The 19,693-nt window shown below is 50.3% G+C and overlaps 1 long non-coding RNA gene across 1 annotated transcript; it reads left to right on the top strand.

Annotated features, from left to right (window-relative positions):
- The first annotated feature begins 6,076 nt into the window (after nt 1–6,076).
- LOC147645853 (uncharacterized) lies at nt 6,077–18,933 on the top strand. The gene is made up of 9 exons (XR_015282100.1): nt 6,077–8,590; nt 8,702–8,935; nt 9,228–11,741; nt 11,851–12,084; nt 12,377–14,890; nt 15,002–15,235; nt 15,528–18,041; nt 18,153–18,386; nt 18,679–18,933. It is a non-coding gene; the product is annotated as an uncharacterized LOC147645853 (long non-coding RNA).
- The last annotated feature ends 760 nt before the right edge of the window (nt 18,934–19,693 follow it).

Below are 19,693 nucleotides of genomic sequence, written 5' to 3'. Positions count from 1 at the left end.
ACAGATAAACAGTCTTTGATTTTCACACCCCAGTTCTCTTTGCATTTTCTTCGGGCACATTTGCAATGCTGTGGGTTGTTTCGGGAACAATGCTTGCAGGACTCTAAAAAGAGTATCAAAACCGCTCTGCCACACTCTCAGCTGCTGCTGCTGCCCCAAAAAGCGCTGGCTGGCTTTGCTCACACAATCACAGTTGTGGTGGCATTTCTACCACACCACAGGACAGCGATGTTTTCCCTCTTCTCCTGGAAATACCTACAGCACTTGTGGGTAGCAAGGCAAACATGAGCCTCTTTTAGTTGCCCTTGAAACTGGACATGTGAAATGAGGTACACAAAGCCACAGGCCAGCTGAACCTGGCATCTCTGAATGGGTCTTTACATTCTTCCCAGGAAGATGAATGGCAATCACTATTTTGGCAGGGAGGAAAGTGCATCAGCTAGCAATTTGCTGTAGAAAATGTGCTTTCTGCTCCTCTCACAGCCAAAACTCCTACCCATTTCTTGGAAGTCCTTCTTAGATAAGGACCGTGTTCAACTGAGTGACAGTGAAGCCAAATGGCAATGCCGCAATCAATTGTCCTGTACACAATCTCCTTCATCCACGTGGAAGGTTACTCACGGGCACACAAGAGGACGGAAGAAGCCCAAATGCATCGTTGGACATAATAAAGTCAGACGTGTTGAGGGCTGAAGAAATCTTGCAGAGATATGGAAAGCTGCCCTGAAAACCCAGTTCGGGGAGAGCCTGAGCTCTTTTGTGCTTCTAGGCCTGAAGATGCTCAGCACCTTTCCCAGATGCTCAGCAGGCAGTAGGATTGTGCCTGAATCTGGCTCTGGAAATGCCAGTGCCTCAACTGAGAGCTGTGGCAATGATTTCCATTGCATGGAGAGGGGCCACAGTCCTGCAAGAGTCTTTCAGCAGAGCAAACAGCAGCCTGGAGGGTGGGCAATGCTGCATCTGGACCACTGCATGCTCATCCTTCACCACAATGCAGAGCTGCCATGGATCACTTTTTCCATTTCTCCTGTTGGATATGTTTTGGAGAAGTTGTTCTAGGTGGCTTTGGATGGTGATCCAAGTAGGAAGCAGCCATTCGCCTGCTGTGATATCCTTACAACTAGTCCTAACTTCTCATTGCCTTTGGTTTGATTGGGGGTGTTTTACCTGTTTGTTTGATTGGTTTCTTTGGGTTGGTTTCTTTGTGTTTTTCTCTGTTTTGCTTGGAGTTTCTTTTCCTTTTTTAGAAATGACTGGTGAAGTTGGCACAACCAAACTCCAGAAAACGTAAAGCAGGCTTGACTTTCCAGAAATTGCTTTTGGCTGGCTTTAGCTGCATTCCCCAGGATCACGATCAGCAGTAGATATTTGCAGGTTTTGCTCTGCATCCTCAGCCTGCCCAGATGTTGTTCAGTGTTTCAGCAGTGGAGAAGACGATGGATATTTTGCTAAACCTCCTTTCAAACAACAAAACTTGGGTTAGCACGACAGAAAAGAAGAGAAGAAAATCTTCGCCAGTTAGAACAGAGCCAGAGTCCCACCATTTCCCCCTCCACTTCTCTTTCTTTTCTACATTTAGAGGTAAAGCTTCCATCTCCAAAATCTTCCATCTCTCACTTCCTGATGTAGCCATTTGCTACCCTTTAGCCTTGACTGCCACGCATCGGACTGCTGTCCGTGTGGGGCTGGGGATGCTCAGCCTGGAAAGAGAAGGGGGCTGGCGAGGCCTCCCTGCAGCTCTAGGAAAGATGGGCACAGAGAGGAGAAGCCTTTCAACTGCAGGAGTGAGCTTGAAGTTGGATCTAATGAAGCTGCTCTTTTCCACTCCGGCTGCTGGGGCACTGGCCCAGGCTGTGCACAGAGGCTGGGGATGCTCCATCCTTGGCAACATCCAAGGCCAGCTGGGAGCGGGGCTCTGAGCAACCTATTCTGGGCGAAGATTGCTCCGCTTGGAACAAGATGGTCTTTAGGGTCCCTTCCAAGCCCAAGCACCCAGGGATTCCGTCATTCATTCTACGGTCTCCGTTGTCCTCTTCAGCCTGGGCCTGAACTCCTGGCGGTGATGTCACAGTGCACGCTCCAGCTAGAACTTCCAGCATCCAGCAACGGCCACAACACAACCCTTGGCTCTTTGTGCCAGCATGCTCTTCATTCACCCTGCTCCAAGCCTACCCCTGTCACCTTGTTGCCACCTGCTCCCTGATTCCCCCAGCAGTCCCCAAAGCTCCCCATCGCTTGGATTTTGCTCTCCATCCCTGCAGGATGTGTGCATTTGTTCCAAAAGAGGTATGGTACTATTCCATGGAGGCGGACACCCTGCAGCTGCCTGGCTGGGCTGGAGCTCTGTGGGACAGGGTGGGAAAGGGACCCCACGCTGAAATTTTGCTACCTCTGCAGGCTGGCACAGACGGAGAGGAGGAGACGGACGTCGATACACAGACTGATAGAGAAGAAGCCATGGAAGTGGACGGAGAGGATACTGGAGAGCAAGAGATGGATGTGGATATGTACGAGACAGAGGAAGAGATGGAGGTGGAAACGAAAGATTATATTGAAGAGATGGATATTGATCTAAAAGACAAGGAGGAAGACATGGTCTTGGGATGAAGACCGATGCCAGCAGCAGAACAGGCAGGTGCTCCCCACAGGCAGAGTGGGTCCCCTGCTGCCAGCCTGGGGCCGGGCTGGGCACTCCCTGCTCAGGGACACGCTAGCCCATGCACTGGATTCTGCTGGCCATCCCTGGCCTGGCCTGGGCTTGCTGTGGGCCACACAAGCCCTGTTCCAGTGCCTGGGCCACAGCCCCCAGCCAGGCTCCCTTCTGGCAGCAGAGTCCCACTGGGCCAGTGTCCCAGCCCGGCAGCACATGGAACACCCTTCCGTGCCTGACTGCACTGACCGTGCTACTTGTTTTTCCTTCCAGGACTTAGGGACATCACAGACACAGATGCCACCCTGTTGTACATACGTTTTACAGTTGTTGTGTTCAGGATAGAGGTTTTAGAGTTTGTTTAAGTTGTCTGTAAATACGTTTCATAGAGTTTTGTTAGATCTGTTCTCAGGTAAATAGGTTCTATAGTTTGTTGTTGTTGTTACCAATATTCTTACAGTGTAAATATGTGGTGTAGTTCATTCTTGTTCCTTTTCTTCTACAGATAAACAGTCTTTGATTTTCACACCCCAGTTCTCTTTGCATTTTCTTCGGGCACATTTGCAAAGCTGTGGGTTGTTTCGGGAACAATGCTTGCAGGACTCTAAAAAGAGTATCAAAACCGCTCTGCCACACTCTCAGCTGCTGCTGCTGCCCCAAAAAGCGCTGGCTGTCTTTGCTCACACAATCACAGTTGTGGTGGCATTTCTACCACACCACAGGACAGCGATGTTTTCCCTCTTCTCCTGGAAATACCTACAGCACTTGTGGGTAGCAAGGCAAACATGAGCCTCTTTTAGTGGCCCTTGAAACTGGACATGTGAAATGAGGTACACAAAGCCACAGGCCAGCTGAACCTGGCATCTCTGAATGGGTCTTTACATTCTTCCCAGGAAGATGAATGGCAATCACTATTTTGGCAGGGAGGAAAGTGCATCAGCTAGCAATTTGCTGTAGAAAATGTGCTTTCTGCTCCTCTCACAGCCAAAACTCCTACCCATTTCTTGGAAGTCCTTCTTAGATAAGGACCGTGTTCAACTGAGTGACAGTGAAGCCAAATGGCAATGCCGCAATCAATTGTCCTGTACACAATCTCCTTCATCCACGTGGAAGGTTACTCACGGGCACACAAGAGGACGGAAGAAGCCCAAATGCATCGTTGGACATAATAAAGTCAGACGTGTTGAGGGCTGAAGAAATCTTGCAGAGATATGGAAAGCTGCCCTGAAAACCCAGTTCGGGGAGAGCCTGAGCTCTTTTGTGCTTCTAGGCCTGAAGATGCTCAGCACCTTTCCCAGATGCTCAGCAGGCAGTAGGATTGTGCCTGAATCTGGCTCTGGAAATGCCAGTGCCTCAACTGAGAGCTGTGGCAATGATTTCCATTGCATGGAGAGGGGCCACAGTCCTGCAAGAGTCTTTCAGCAGAGCAAACAGCAGCCTGGAGGGTGGGCAATGCTGCATCTGGACCACTGCATGCTCATCCTTCACCACAATGCAGAGCTGCCATGGATCACTTTTTCCATTTCTGCTGTTGGATATGTTTTGGAGAAGTTGTTCTAGGTGGCTTTGGATGGTGATCCAAGTAGGAAGCAGCCATTCGCCTGCTGTGATATCCTTACAACTAGTCCTAACTTCTCATTGCCTTTGGTTTGATTGGGGGTGTTTTATCTGTTTGTTTGATTGGTTTCTTTGGGTTGGTTTCTTTGTGTTTTTCTCTGTTTTGCTTGGAGTTTCTTTTCCTTTTTTAGAAATGACTGGTGAAGTTGGCACAAGCAAACTCCAGAAAACGTAAAGCAGGCTTGACTTTCCAGAAATTGCTTTTGGCTGGCTTTAGCTGCATTCCCCAGGATCACGATCAGCAGTAGATATTTGCGCAGGTTTTGCTCTGCATCCTCAGCCTGCCCAGATGTTGTTCAGTGTTTCAGCAGTGGAGAAGACGATGGATATTTTGCTAAACCTCCTTTCAAACAACAAAACTTGGGTTAGCACGACAGAAAAGAAGAGAAGAAAATCTTCGCCAGTTAGAACAGAGCCAGAGTCCCACCATTTCCCCCTCCACTTTTCTTTCTTTTCTACATTTAGAGGTAAAGCTTCCATCTGCAAAAGCTTCCATCTCTCACTTCCTGATGTAGCCATTTGCTAGCCTTTAGCCTTGACTGCCACGCATCGGACTGCTGTCCGTGTGGGGCTGGGGATGCTCAGCCTGGAAAGAGAAGGGGGCTGGCGAGGCCTCCCTGCACCTCTAGGAAAGATGGGCACAGAGAGGAGAAGCCTTTCAACTGCAGGAGTGAGCTTGAAGTTGGATCTAATGAAGCTGCTCTTTTCCACTCCGGCTGCTGGGCCACTGGCCCAGGCTGTGCACAGAGGCTGGGGATGCTCCATCCTTGGCAACATCCAAGGCCAGCTGGGAGCGGGGCTCTGAGCAACCTATTCTGGGCGAAGATTGCTCCGCTTGGAACAAGATGGTCTTTAGGGTCCCTTCCAAGCCCAAGCACCCAGGGATTCCGTCATTCATTCTACGGTCTCCGTTGTCCTCTTCAGCCTGGGCCTGAACTCCTGGCGGTGATGTCACAGTGCACGCTCCAGCTAGAACTTCCAGCATCCAGCAACGGCCACAACACAACCCTTGGCTCTTTGTGCCAGCACGCTCTTCATTCACCCTGCTCCAAGCCTACCCCTGTCACCTTGTTGCCACCTGCTCCCTGATTCCCCCAGCAGTCCCCAAAGCTCCCCATCGCTTGGATTTTGCTCTCCATCCCTGCAGGATGTGTGCATTTGTTCCAAAAGAGGTATGGTACTATTCCATGGAGGCGGACACCCTGCAGCTGCCTGGCTGGGCTGGAGCTCTGTGGGACAGGGTGGGAAAGGGACCCCACGCTGAAATTTTGCTACCTCTGCAGGCTGGCACAGACGGAGAGGAGGAGACGGACGTCGATACACAGACTGATAGAGAAGAAGCCATGGAAGTGGACGGAGAGGATACTGGAGAGCAAGAGATGGATGTGGATATGTACGAGACAGAGGAAGAGATGGAGGTGGAAACGAAAGATTATATTGAAGAGATGGATATTGATCTAAAAGACAAGGAGGAAGACATGGTCTTGGGATGAAGACCGATGCCAGCAGGAGAACAGGCAGGTGCTCCCCACAGGCAGAGTGGGTCCCCTGCTGCCAGCCTGGGGCCGGGCTGGGCACTCCCTGCTCAGGGACACGCTAGCCCATGCACTGGATTCTGCTGGCCATCCCTGGCCTGGCCTGGGCTTGCTGTGGGCCACACAAGCCCTGTTCCAGTGCCTGGGCCACAGCCCCCAGCCAGGCTCCCTTCTGGCAGCAGAGTCCCACTGGGCCAGTGTCCCAGCCCGGCAGCACATGGAACACCCTTCCGTGCCTGACTGCACTGACCGTGCTACTTGTTTTTCCTTCCAGGACTTAGGGACATCACAGACACAGATGCCACCCTGCTGTACATACGTTTTACAGTTGTTGTGTTCAGGATAGAGGTTTTAGAGTTTGTTTAAGTTGTCTGTAAATACGTTTCATAGAGTTTTGTTAGATCTGTTCTCAGGTAAATAGGTTCTATAGTTTGTTGTTGTTGTTACCAATATTCTTACAGTGTAAATATGTGGTGTAGTTCATTCTTGTTCCTTTTCTTCTACAGATAAACAGTCTTTGATTTTCACACCCCAGTTCTCTTTGCATTTTCTTCGGGCACATTTGCAAAGCTGTGGGTTGTTTCGGGAACAATGCTTGCAGGACTCTAAAAAGAGTATCAAAACCGCTCTGCCACACTCTCAGCTGCTGCTGCTGCCCCAAAAAGCGCTGGCTGTCTTTGCTCACACAATCACAGTTGTGGTGGCATTTCTACCACACCACAGGACAGCGATGTTTTCCCTCTTCTCCTGGAAATACCTACAGCACTTGTGGGTAGCAAGGCAAACATGAGCCTCTTTTAGTGGCCCTTGAAACTGGACATGTGAAATGAGGTACACAAAGCCACAGGCCAGCTGAACCTGGCATCTCTGAATGGGTCTTTACATTCTTCCCAGGAAGATGAATGGCAATCACTATTTTGGCAGGGAGGAAAGTGCATCAGCTAGCAATTTGCTGTAGAAAATGTGCTTTCTGCTCCTCTCACAGCCAAAACTCCTACCCATTTCTTGGAAGTCCTTCTTAGATAAGGACCGTGTTCAACTGAGTGACAGTGAAGCCAAATGGCAATGCCGCAATCAATTGTCCTGTACACAATCTCCTTCATCCACGTGGAAGGTTACTCACGGGCACACAAGAGGACGGAAGAAGCCCAAATGCATCGTTGGACATAATAAAGTCAGACGTGTTGAGGGCTGAAGAAATCTTGCAGAGATATGGAAAGCTGCCCTGAAAACCCAGTTCGGGGAGAGCCTGAGCTCTTTTGTGCTTCTAGGCCTGAAGATGCTCAGCACCTTTCCCAGATGCTCAGCAGGCAGTAGGATTGTGCCTGAATCTGGCTCTGGAAATGCCAGTGCCTCAACTGAGAGCTGTGGCAATGATTTCCATTGCATGGAGAGGGGCCACAGTCCTGCAAGAGTCTTTCAGCAGAGCAAACAGCAGCCTGGAGGGTGGGCAATGCTGCATCTGGACCACTGCATGCTCATCCTTCACCACAATGCAGAGCTGCCATGGATCACTTTTTCCATTTCTGCTGTTGGATATGTTTTGGAGAAGTTGTTCTAGGTGGCTTTGGATGGTGATCCAAGTAGGAAGCAGCCATTCGCCTGCTGTGATATCCTTACAACTAGTCCTAACTTCTCATTGCCTTTGGTTTGATTGGGGGTGTTTTATCTGTTTGTTTGATTGGTTTCTTTGGGTTGGTTTCTTTGTGTTTTTCTCTGTTTTGCTTGGAGTTTCTTTTCCTTTTTTAGAAATGACTGGTGAAGTTGGCACAACCAAACTCCAGAAAACGTAAAGCAGGCTTGACTTTCCAGAAATTGCTTTTGGCTGGCTTTAGCTGCATTCCCCAGGATCACGATCAGCAGTAGATATTTGCAGGTTTTGCTCTGCATCCTCAGCCTGCCCAGATGTTGTTCAGTGTTTCAGCAGTGGAGAAGACGATGGATATTTTGCTAAACCTCCTTTCAAACAACAAAACTTGGGTTAGCACGACAGAAAAGAAGAGAAGAAAATCTTCGCCAGTTAGAACAGAGCCAGAGTCCCACCATTTCCCCCTCCACTTCTCTTTCTTTTCTACATTTAGAGGTAAAGCTTCCATCTCCAAAATCTTCCATCTCTCACTTCCTGATGTAGCCATTTGCTACCCTTTAGCCTTGACTGCCACGCATCGGACTGCTGTCCGTGTGGGGCTGGGGATGCTCAGCCTGGAAAGAGAAGGGGGCTGGCGAGGCCTCCCTGCAGCTCTAGGAAAGATGGGCACAGAGAGGAGAAGCCTTTCAACTGCAGGAGTGAGCTTGAAGTTGGATCTAATGAAGCTGCTCTTTTCCACTCCGGCTGCTGGGCCACTGGCCCAGGCTGTGCACAGAGGCTGGGGATGCTCCATCCTTGGCAACATCCAAGGCCAGCTGGGAGCGGGGCTCTGAGCAACCTATTCTGGGCGAAGATTGCTCCGCTTGGAACAAGATGGTCTTTAGGGTCCCTTCCAAGCCCAAGCACCCAGGGATTCCGTCATTCATTCTACGGTCTCCGTTGTCCTCTTCAGCCTGGGCCTGAACTCCTGGCGGTGATGTCACAGTGCACGCTCCAGCTAGAACTTCCAGCATCCAGCAACGGCCACAACACAACCCTTGGCTCTTTGTGCCAGCACGCTCTTCATTCACCCTGCTCCAAGCCTACCCCTGTCACCTTGTTGCCACCTGCTCCCTGATTCCCCCAGCAGTCCCCAAAGCTCCCCATCGCTTGGATTTTGCTCTCCATCCCTGCAGGATGTGTGCATTTGTTCCAAAAGAGGTATGGTACTATTCCATGGAGGCGGACACCCTGCAGCTGCCTGGCTGGGCTGGAGCTCTGTGGGACAGGGTGGGAAAGGGACCCCACGCTGAAATTTTGCTACCTCTGCAGGCTGGCACAGACGGAGAGGAGGAGACGGACGTCGATACACAGACTGATAGAGAAGAAGCCATGGAAGTGGACGGAGAGGATACTGGAGAGGAAGAGATGGATGTGGATATGTACGAGACAGAGGAAGAGATGGAGGTGGAAACGTAAGATTATATTGAAGAGATGGATATTGATCTAAAAGACAAGGAGGAAGACATGGTCTTGGGATGAAGACCGATGCCAGCAGCAGAACAGGCAGGTGCTCCCCACAGGCAGAGTGGGTCCCCTGCTGCCAGCCTGGGGCCGGGCTGGGCACTCCCTGCTCAGGGACACGCTAGCCCATGCACTGGATTCTGCTGGCCATCCCTGGCCTGGCCTGGGCTTGCTGTGGGCCACACAAGCCCTGTTCCAGTGCCTGGGCCACAGCCCCCAGCCAGGCTCCCTTCTGGCAGCAGAGTCCCACTGGGCCAGTGTCCCAGCCCGGCAGCACATGGAACACCCTTCCGTGCCTGACTGCACTGACCGTGCTACTTGTTTTTCCTTCCAGGACTTAGGGACATCACAGACACAGATGCCACCCTGCTGTACATACGTTTTACAGTTGTTGTGTTCAGGATAGAGGTTTTAGAGTTTGTTTAAGTTGTCTGTAAATACGTTTCATAGAGTTTTGTTAGATCTGTTCTCAGGTAAATAGGTTCTATAGTTTGTTGTTGTTGTTACCAATATTCTTACAGTGTAAATATGTGGTGTAGTTCATTCTTGTTCCTTTTCTTCTACAGATAAACAGTCTTTGATTTTCACACCCCAGTTCTCTTTGCATTTTCTTCGGGCACATTTGCAAAGCTGTGGGTTGTTTCGGGAACAATGCTTGCAGGACTCTAAAAAGAGTATCAAAACCGCTCTGCCACACTCTCAGCTGCTGCTGCTGCCCCAAAAAGCGCTGGCTGGCTTTGCTCACACAATCACAGTTGTGGTGGCATTTCTACCACACCACAGGACAGCGATGTTTTCCCTCTTCTCCTGGAAATACCTACAGCACTTGTGGGTAGCAAGGCAAACATGAGCCTCTTTTAGTGGCCCTTGAAACTGGACATGTGAAATGAGGTACACAAAGCCACAGGCCAGCTGAACCTGGCATCTCTGAATGGGTCTTTACATTCTTCCCAGGAAGATGAATGGCAATCACTATTTTGGCAGGGAGGAAAGTGCATCAGCTAGCAATTTGCTGTAGAAAATGTGCTTTCTGCTCCTCTCACAGCCAAAACTCCTACCCATTTCTTGGAAGTCCTTCTTAGATAAGGACCGTGTTCAACTGAGTGACAGTGAAGCCAAATGGCAATGCCGCAATCAATTGTCCTGTACACAATCTCCTTCATCCACGTGGAAGGTTACTCACGGGCACACAAGAGGACGGAAGAAGCCCAAATGCATCGTTGGACATAATAAAGTCAGACGTGTTGAGGGCTGAAGAAATCTTGCAGAGATATGGAAAGCTGCCCTGAAAACCCAGTTCGGGGAGAGCCTGAGCTCTTTTGTGCTTCTAGGCCTGAAGATGCTCAGCACCTTTCCCAGATGCTCAGCAGGCAGTAGGATTGTGCCTGAATCTGGCTCTGGAAATGCCAGTGCCTCAACTGAGAGCTGTGGCAATGATTTCCATTGCATGGAGAGGGGCCACAGTCCTGCAAGAGTCTTTCAGCAGAGCAAACAGCAGCCTGGAGGGTGGGCAATGCTGCATCTGGACCACTGCATGCTCATCCTTCACCACAATGCAGAGCTGCCATGGATCACTTTTTCCATTTCTGCTGTTGGATATGTTTTGGAGAAGTTGTTCTAGGTGGCTTTGGATGGTGATCCAAGTAGGAAGCAGCCATTCGCCTGCTGTGATATCCTTACAACTAGTCCTAACTTCTCATTGCCTTTGGTTTGATTGGGGGTGTTTTATCTGTTTGTTTGATTGGTTTCTTTGGGTTGGTTTCTTTGTGTTTTTCTCTGTTTTGCTTGGAGTTTCTTTTCCTTTTTTAGAAATGACTGGTGAAGTTGGCACAAGCAAACTCCAGAAAACGTAAAGCAGGCTTGACTTTCCAGAAATTGCTTTTGGCTGGCTTTAGCTGCATTCCCCAGGATCACGATCAGCAGTAGATATTTGCAGGTTTTGCTCTGCATCCTCAGCCTGCCCAGATGTTGTTCAGTGTTTCAGCAGTGGAGAAGACGATGGATATTTTGCTAAACCTCCTTTCAAACAACAAAACTTGGGTTAGCACGACAGAAAAGAAGAAAAGAAAATCTTCGCCAGTTAGAACAGAGCCAGAGTCCCACCATTTCCCCCTCCACTTTTCTTTCTTTTCTACATTTAGAGGTAAAGCTTCCATCTGCAAAAGCTTCCATCTCTCACTTCCTGATGTAGCCATTTGCTACCCTTTAGCCTTGACTGCCACGCATCGGACTGCTGTCCGTGTGGGGCTGGGGATGCTCAGCCTGGAAAGAGAAGGGGGCTGGCGAGGCCTCCCTGCAGCTCTAGGAAAGATGGGCACAGAGAGGAGAAGCCTTTCAACTGCAGGAGTGAGCTTGAAGTTGGATCTAATGAAGCTGCTCTTTTCCACTCCGGCTGCTGGGGCACTGGCCCAGGCTGTGCACAGAGGCTGGGGATGCTCCATCCTTGGCTACATCCAAGGCCAGCTGGGAGCGGGGCTCTGAGCAACCTATTCTGGGCGAAGATTGCTCCGCTTGGAACAAGATGGTCTTTAGGGTCCCTTCCAAGCCCAAGCACCCAGGGATTCCATCATTCATTCTACGGTCTCCGTTGTCCTCTTCAGCCTGGGCCTGAACTCCTGGCGGTGATGTCACAGTGCACGCTCCAGCTAGAACTTCCAGCATCCAGCAACGGCCACAACACAACCCTTGGCTCTTTGTGCCAGCACGCTCTTCATTCACCCTGCTCCAAGCCTACCCCTGTCACCTTGTTGCCACCTGCTCCCTGATTCCCCCAGCAGTCCCCAAAGCTCCCCATCGCTTGGATTTTGCTCTCCATCCCTGCAGGATGTGTGCATTTGTTCCAAAAGAGGTATGGTACTATTCCATGGAGGCGGACACCCTGCAGCTGCCTGGCTGGGCTGGAGCTCTGTGGGACAGGGTGGGAAAGGGACCCCACTGAAATTTTGCTACCTCTGCAGGCTGGCACAGACGGAGAGGAGGAGACGGACGTCGATACACAGACTGATAGAGAAGAAGCCATGGAAGTGGACGGAGAGGATACTGGAGAGGAAGAGATGGATGTGGATATGTACGAGACAGAGGAAGAGATGGAGGTGGAAACGTAAGATTATATTGAAGAGATGGATATTGATCTAAAAGACAAGGAGGAAGACATGGTCTTGGGATGAAGACCGATGCCAGCAGCAGAACAGGCAGGTGCTCCCCACAGGCAGAGTGGGTCCCCTGCTGCCAGCCTGGGGCCGGGCTGGGCACTCCCTGCTCAGGGACACGCTAGCCCATGCACTGGATTCTGCTGGCCATCCCTGGCCTGGCCTGGGCTTGCTGTGGGCCACACAAGCCCTGTTCCAGTGCCTGGGCCACAGCCCCCAGCCAGGCTCCCTTCTGGCAGCAGAGTCCCACTGGGCCAGTGTCCCAGCCCGGCAGCACATGGAACACCCTTCCGTGCCTGACTGCACTGACCGTGCTACTTGTTTTTCCTTCCAGGACTTAGGGACATCACAGACACAGATGCCACCCTGCTGTACATACGTTTTACAGTTGTTGTGTTCAGGATAGAGGTTTTAGAGTTTGTTTAAGTTGTCTGTAAATACGTTTCATAGAGTTTTGTTAGATCTGTTCTCAGGTAAATAGGTTCTATAGTTTGTTGTTGTTGTTACCAATATTCTTACAGTGTAAATATGTGGTGTAGTTCATTCTTGTTCCTTTTCTTCTACAGATAAACAGTCTTTGATTTTCACACCCCAGTTCTCTTTGCATTTTCTTCGGGCACATTTGCAAAGCTGTGGGTTGTTTCGGGAACAATGCTTGCAGGACTCTAAAAAGAGTATCAAAACCGCTCTGCCACACTCTCAGCTGCTGCTGCTGCCCCAAAAAGCGCTGGCTGGCTTTGCTCACACAATCACAGTTGTGGTGGCATTTCTACCACACCACAGGACAGCGATGTTTTCCCTCTTCTCCTGGAAATACCTACAGCACTTGTGGGTAGCAAGGCAAACATGAGCCTCTTTTAGTGGCCCTTGAAACTGGACATGTGAAATGAGGTACACAAAGCCACAGGCCAGCTGAACCTGGCATCTCTGAATGGGTCTTTACATTCTTCCCAGGAAGATGAATGGCAATCACTATTTTGGCAGGGAGGAAAGTGCATCAGCTAGCAATTTGCTGTAGAAAATGTGCTTTCTGCTCCTCTCACAGCCAAAACTCCTACCCATTTCTTGGAAGTCCTTCTTAGATAAGGACCGTGTTCAACTGAGTGACAGTGAAGCCAAATGGCAATGCCGCAATCAATTGTCCTGTACACAATCTCCTTCATCCACGTGGAAGGTTACTCACGGGCACACAAGAGGACGGAAGAAGCCCAAATGCATCGTTGGACATAATAAAGTCAGACGTGTTGAGGGCTGAAGAAATCTTGCAGAGATATGGAAAGCTGCCCTGAAAACCCAGTTCGGGGAGAGCCTGAGCTCTTTTGTGCTTCTAGGCCTGAAGATGCTCAGCACCTTTCCCAGATGCTCAGCAGGCAGTAGGATTGTGCCTGAATCTGGCTCTGGAAATGCCAGTGCCTCAACTGAGAGCTGTGGCAATGATTTCCATTGCATGGAGAGGGGCCACAGTCCTGCAAGAGTCTTTCAGCAGAGCAAACAGCAGCCTGGAGGGTGGGCAATGCTGCATCTGGACCACTGCATGCTCATCCTTCACCACAATGCAGAGCTGCCATGGATCACTTTTTCCATTTCTCCTGTTGGATATGTTTTGGAGAAGTTGTTCTAGGTGGCTTTGGATGGTGATCCAAGTAGGAAGCAGCCATTCGCCTGCTGTGATATCCTTACAACTAGTCCTAACTTCTCATTGCCTTTGGTTTGATTGGGGGTGTTTTATCTGTTTGTTTGATTGGTTTCTTTGGGTTGGTTTCTTTGTGTTTTTCTCTGTTTTGCTTGGAGTTTCTTTTCCTTTTTTAGAAATGACTGGTGAAGTTGGCACAAGCAAACTCCAGAAAACGTAAAGCAGGCTTGACTTTCCAGAAATTGCTTTTGGCTGGCTTTAGCTGCATTCCCCAGGATCACGATCAGCAGTAGATATTTGCAGGTTTTGCTCTGCATCCTCAGCCTGCCCAGATGTTGTTCAGTGTTTCAGCAGTGGAGAAGACGATGGATATTTTGCTAAACCTCCTTTCAAACAACAAAACTTGGGTTGGCACGACAGAAAAGAAGAGAAGAAAATCTTCGCCAGTTAGAACAGAGCCAGAGTCCCACCATTTCCCCCTCCACTTCTCTTTCTTTTCTACATTTAGAGGTAAAGCTTCCATCTCCAAAATCTTCCATCTCTCACTTCCTGATGTAGCCATTTGCTACCCTTTAGCCTTGACTGCCACGCATCGGACTGCTGTCCGTGTGGGGCTGGGGATGCTCAGCCTGGAAAGAGAAGGGGGCTGGCGAGGCCTCCCTGCAGCTCTAGGAAAGATGGGCACAGAGAGGAGAAGCCTTTCAACTGCAGGAGTGAGCTTGAAGTTGGATCTAATGAAGCTGCTCTTTTCCACTCCGGCTGCTGGGGCACTGGCCCAGGCTGTGCACAGAGGCTGGGGATGCTCCATCCTTGGCAACATCCAAGGCCAGCTGGGAGCGGGGCTCTGAGCAACCTATTCTGGGCGAAGATTGCTCCGCTTGGAACAAGATGGTCTTTAGGGTCCCTTCCAAGCCCAAGCACCCAGGGATTCCGTCATTCATTCTACGGTCTCCGTTGTCCTCTTCAGCCTGGGCCTGAACTCCTGGCGGTGATGTCACAGTGCACGCTCCAGCTAGAACTTCCAGCATCCAGCAACGGCCACAACACAACCCTTGGCTCTTTGTGCCAGCACGCTCTTCATTCACCCTGCTCCAAGCCTACCCCTGTCACCTTGTTGCCACCTGCTCCCTGATTCCCCCAGCAGTCCCCAAAGCTCCCCATCGCTTGGATTTTGCTCTCCATCCCTGCAGGATGTGTGCATTTGTTCCAAAAGAGGTATGGTACTATTCCATGGAGGCGGACACCCTGCAGCTGCCTGGCTGGGCTGGAGCTCTGTGGGACAGGGTGGGAAAGGGACCCCACGCTGAAATTTTGCTACCTCTGCAGGCTGGCACAGACGGAGAGGAGGAGACGGACGTCGATACACAGACTGATAGAGAAGAAGCCATGGAAGTGGACGGAGAGGATACTGGAGAGGAAGAGATGGATGTGGATATGTACGAGACAGAGGAAGAGATGGAGGTGGAAACGTAAGATTATATTGAAGAGATGGATATTGATCTAAAAGACAAGGAGGAAGACATGGTCTTGGGATGAAGACCGATGCCAGCAGCAGAACAGGCAGGTGCTCCCCACAGGCAGAGTGGGTCCCCTGCTGCCAGCCTGGGGCCGGGCTGGGCACTCCCTGCTCAGGGACACGCTAGCCCATGCACTGGATTCTGCTGGCCATCCCTGGCCTGGCCTGGGCTTGCTGTGGGCCACACAAGCCCTGTTCCAGTGCCTGGGCCACAGCCCCCAGCCAGGCTCCCTTCTGGCAGCAGAGTCCCACTGGGCCAGTGTCCCAGCCCGGCAGCACATGGAACACCCTTCCGTGCCTGACTGCACTGACCGTGCTACTTGTTTTTCCTTCCAGGACTTAGGGACATCACAGACACAGATGCCACCCTGCTGTACATACGTTTTACAGTTGTTGTGTTCAGGATAGAGGTTTTAGAGTTTGTTTAAGTTGTCTGTAAATACGTTTCATAGAGTTTTGTTAGATCTGTTCTCAGGTAAATAGGTTCTATAGTTTGTTGTTGTTGTTACCAATATTCTTACAGTGTAAATATGTGGTGTAGTTCATTCTTGTTCCTTTTCTTCTACAGATAAACAGTCTTTGATTTTCACACCCCAGTTCTCTTTGCATTTTCTTCGGGCACATTTGCAAAGCTGTGGGTTGTTTCGGGAACAATGCTTGCAGGACTCTAAAAAGAGTATCAAAACCGCTCTGCCACACTCTCAGCTGCTGCTGCTGCCCCAAAAAGCGCTGGCTGGCTTTGCTCACACAATCACAGTTGTGGTGGCATTTCTACCACACCACAGGACAGCGATGTTTTCCCTCTTCTCCTGGAAATACCTACAGCACTTGTGGGTAGCAAGGCAAACATGAGCCTCTTTTAGTGGCCCTTGAAACTGGACATGTGAAATGAGGTACACAAAGCCACAGGCCAGCTGAACCTGGCATCTCTGAATGGGTCTTTACATTCTTCCCAGGAAGATGAATGGCAATCACTATTTTGGCAGGGAGGAAAGTGCATCAGCTAGCAATTTGCTGTAGAAAATGTGCTTTCTGCTCCTCTCACAGCCAAAACTCCTACCCATTTCTTGGAAGTCCTTCTTAGATAAGGACCGTGTTCAACTGAGTGACAGTGAAGCCAAATGGCAATGCCGCAATCAATTGTCCTGTACACAATCTCCTTCATCCACGTGGAAGGTTACTCACGGGCACACAAGAGGACGGAAGAAGCCCAAATGCATCGTTGGACATAATAAAGTCAGACGTGTTGAGGGATGAAGAAATCTTGCAGAGATATGGAAAGCTGCCCTGAAAACCCAGTTCGGGGAGAGCCTGAGCTCTTTTGTGCTTCTAGGCCTGAAGATGCTCAGCACCTTTCCCAGATGCTCAGCAGGCAGTAGGATTGTGCCTGAATCTGGCTCTGGAAATGCCAGTGCCTCAACTGAGAGCTGTGGCAATGATTTCCATTGCATGGAGAGGGGCCACAGTCCTGCAAGAGTCTTTCAGCAGAGCAAACAGCAGCCTGGAGGGTGGGCAATGCTGCATCTGGACCACTGCATGCTCATCCTTCACCACAATGCAGAGCTGCCATGGATCACTTTTTCCATTTCTCCTGTTGGATATGTTTTGGAGAAGTTGTTCTAGGTGGCTTTGGATGGTGATCCAAGTAGGAAGCAGCCATTCGCCTGCTGTGATATCCTTACAACTAGTCCTAACTTCTCATTGCCTTTGGTTTGATTGGGGGTGTTTTATCTGTTTGTTTGATTGGTTTCTTTGGGTTGGTTTCTTTGTGTTTTTCTCTGTTTTGCTTGGAGTTTCTTTTCCTTTTTTAGAAATGACTGGTGAAGTTGGCACAAGCAAACTCCAGAAAACGTAAAGCAGGCTTGACTTTCCAGAAATTGCTTTTGGCTGGCTTTAGCTGCATTCCCCAGGATCACGATCAGCAGTAGATATTTGCAGGTTTTGCTCTGCATCCTCAGCCTGCCCAGATGTTGTTCAGTGTTTCAGCAGTGGAGAAGACGATGGATATTTTGCTAAACCTCCTTTCAAACAACAAAACTTGGGTTGGCACGACAGAAAAGAAGAGAAGAAAATCTTCGCCAGTTAGAACAGAGCCAGAGTCCCACCATTTCCCCCTCCACTTCTCTTTCTTTTCTACATTTAGAGGTAAAGCTTCCATCTCCAAAATCTTCCATCTCTCACTTCCTGATGTAGCCATTTGCTACCCTTTAGCCTTGACTGCCACGCATCGGACTGCTGTCCGTGTGGGGCTGGGGATGCTCAGCCTGGAAAGAGAAGGGGGCTGGCGAGGCCTCCCTGCAGCTCTAGGAAAGATGGGCACAGAGAGGAGAAGCCTTTCAACTGCAGGAGTGAGCTTGAAGTTGGATCTAATGAAGCTGCTCTTTTCCACTCCGGCTGCTGGGGCACTGGCCCAGGCTGTGCACAGAGGCTGGGGATGCTCCATCCTTGGCAACATCCAAGGCCAGCTGGGAGCGGGGCTCTGAGCAACCTATTCTGGGCGAAGATTGCTCCGCTTGGAACAAGATGGTCTTTAGGGTCCCTTCCAAGCCCAAGCACCCAGGGATTCCGTCATTCATTCTACGGTCTCCGTTGTCCTCTTCAGCCTGGGCCTGAACTCCTGGCGGTGATGTCACAGTGCACGCTCCAGCTAGAACTTCCAGCATCCAGCAACGGCCACAACACAACCCTTGGCTCTTTGTGCCAGCACGCTCTTCATTCACCCTGCTCCAAGCCTACCCCTGTCACCTTGTTGCCACCTGCTCCCTGATTCCCCCAGCAGTCCCCAAAGCTCCCCATCGCTTGGATTTTGCTCTCCATCCCTGCAGGATGTGTGCATTTGTTCCAAAAGAGGTATGGTACTATTCCATGGAGGCGGACACCCTGCAGCTGCCTGGCTGGGCTGGAGCTCTGTGGGACAGGGTGGGAAAGGGACCCCACGCTGAAATTTTGCTACCTCTGCAGGCTGGCACAGACGGAGAGGAGGAGACGGACGTCGATACACAGACTGATAGAGAAGAAGCCATGGAAGTGGACGGAGAGGATACTGGAGAGGAAGAGATGGATGTGGATATGTACGAGACAGAGGAAGAGATGGAGGTGGAAACGTAAGATTATATTGAAGAGATGGATATTGATCTAAAAGACAAGGAGGAAGACATGGTCTTGGGATGAAGACCGATGCCAGCAGCAGAACAGGCAGGTGCTCCCCACAGGCAGAGTGGGTCCCCTGCTGCCAGCCTGGGGCCGGGCTGGGCACTCCCTGCTCAGGGACACGCTAGCCCATGCACTGGATTCTGCTGGCCATCCCTGGCCTGGCCTGGGCTTGCTGTGGGCCACACAAGCCCTGTTCCAGTGCCTGGGCCACAGCCCCCAGCCAGGCTCCCTTCTGGCAGCAGAGTCCCACTGGGCCAGTGTCCCAGCCCGGCAGCACATGGAACACCCTTCCGTGCCTGACTGCACTGACCGTGCTACTTGTTTTTCCTTCCAGGACTTAGGGACATCACAGACACAGATGCCACCCTGCTGTACATACGTTTTACAGTTGTTGTGTTCAGGATAGAGGTTTTAGAGTTTGTTTAAGTTGTCTGTAAATACGTTTCATAGAGTTTTGTTAGATCTGTTCTCAGGTAAATAGGTTCTATAGTTTGTTGTTGTTGTTACCAATATTCTTACAGTGTAAATATGTGGTGTAGTTCATTCTTGTTCCTTTTCTTCTACAGATAAACAGTCTTTGATTTTCACACCCCAGTTCTCTTTGCATTTTCTTCGGGCACATTTGCAAAGCTGTGGGTTGTTTCGGGAACAATGCTTGCAGGACTCTAAAAAGAGTATCAAAACCGCTCTGCCACACTCTCAGCTGCTGCTGCTGCCCCAAAAAGCGCTGGCTGGCTTTGCTCACACAATCACAGTTGTGGTGGCATTTCTACCACACCACAGGACAGCGATGTTTTCCCTCTTCTCCTGGAAATACCTACAGCACTTGTGGGTAGCAAGGCAAACATGAGCCTCTTTTAGTGGCCCTTGAAACTGGACATGTGAAATGAGGTACACAAAGCCACAGGCCAGCTGAACCTGGCATCTCTGAATGGGTCTTTACATTCTTCCCAGGAAGATGAATGGCAATCACTATTTTGGCAGGGAGGAAAGTGCATCAGCTAGCAATTTGCTGTAGAAAATGTGCTTTCTGCTCCTCTCACAGCCAAAACTCCTACCCATTTCTTGGAAGTCCTTCTTAGATAAGGACCGTGTTCAACTGAGTGACAGTGAAGCCAAATGGCAATGCCGCAATCAATTGTCCTGTACACAATCTCCTTCATCCACGTGGAAGGTTACTCACGGGCACACAAGAGGACGGAAGAAGCCCAAATGCATCGTTGGACATAATAAAGTCAGACGTGTTGAGGGCTGAAGAAATCTTGCAGAGATATGGAAAGCTGCCCTGAAAACCCAGTTCGGGGAGAGCCTGAGCTCTTTTGTGCTTCTAGGCCTGAAGATGCTCAGCA

This window comes from Cyanistes caeruleus, unplaced genomic scaffold (genome assembly GCF_971803275.1).
Source record: "Cyanistes caeruleus unplaced genomic scaffold, bCyaCae1.hap1.1 HAP1_SCAFFOLD_154, whole genome shotgun sequence".
Classification (NCBI taxonomy): Eukaryota; Metazoa; Chordata; class Aves; order Passeriformes; family Paridae; genus Cyanistes; species Cyanistes caeruleus.
Note: the sequence above shows the minus strand (reverse complement) of the source record. Positions and strands in the feature narration are given on the sequence as shown.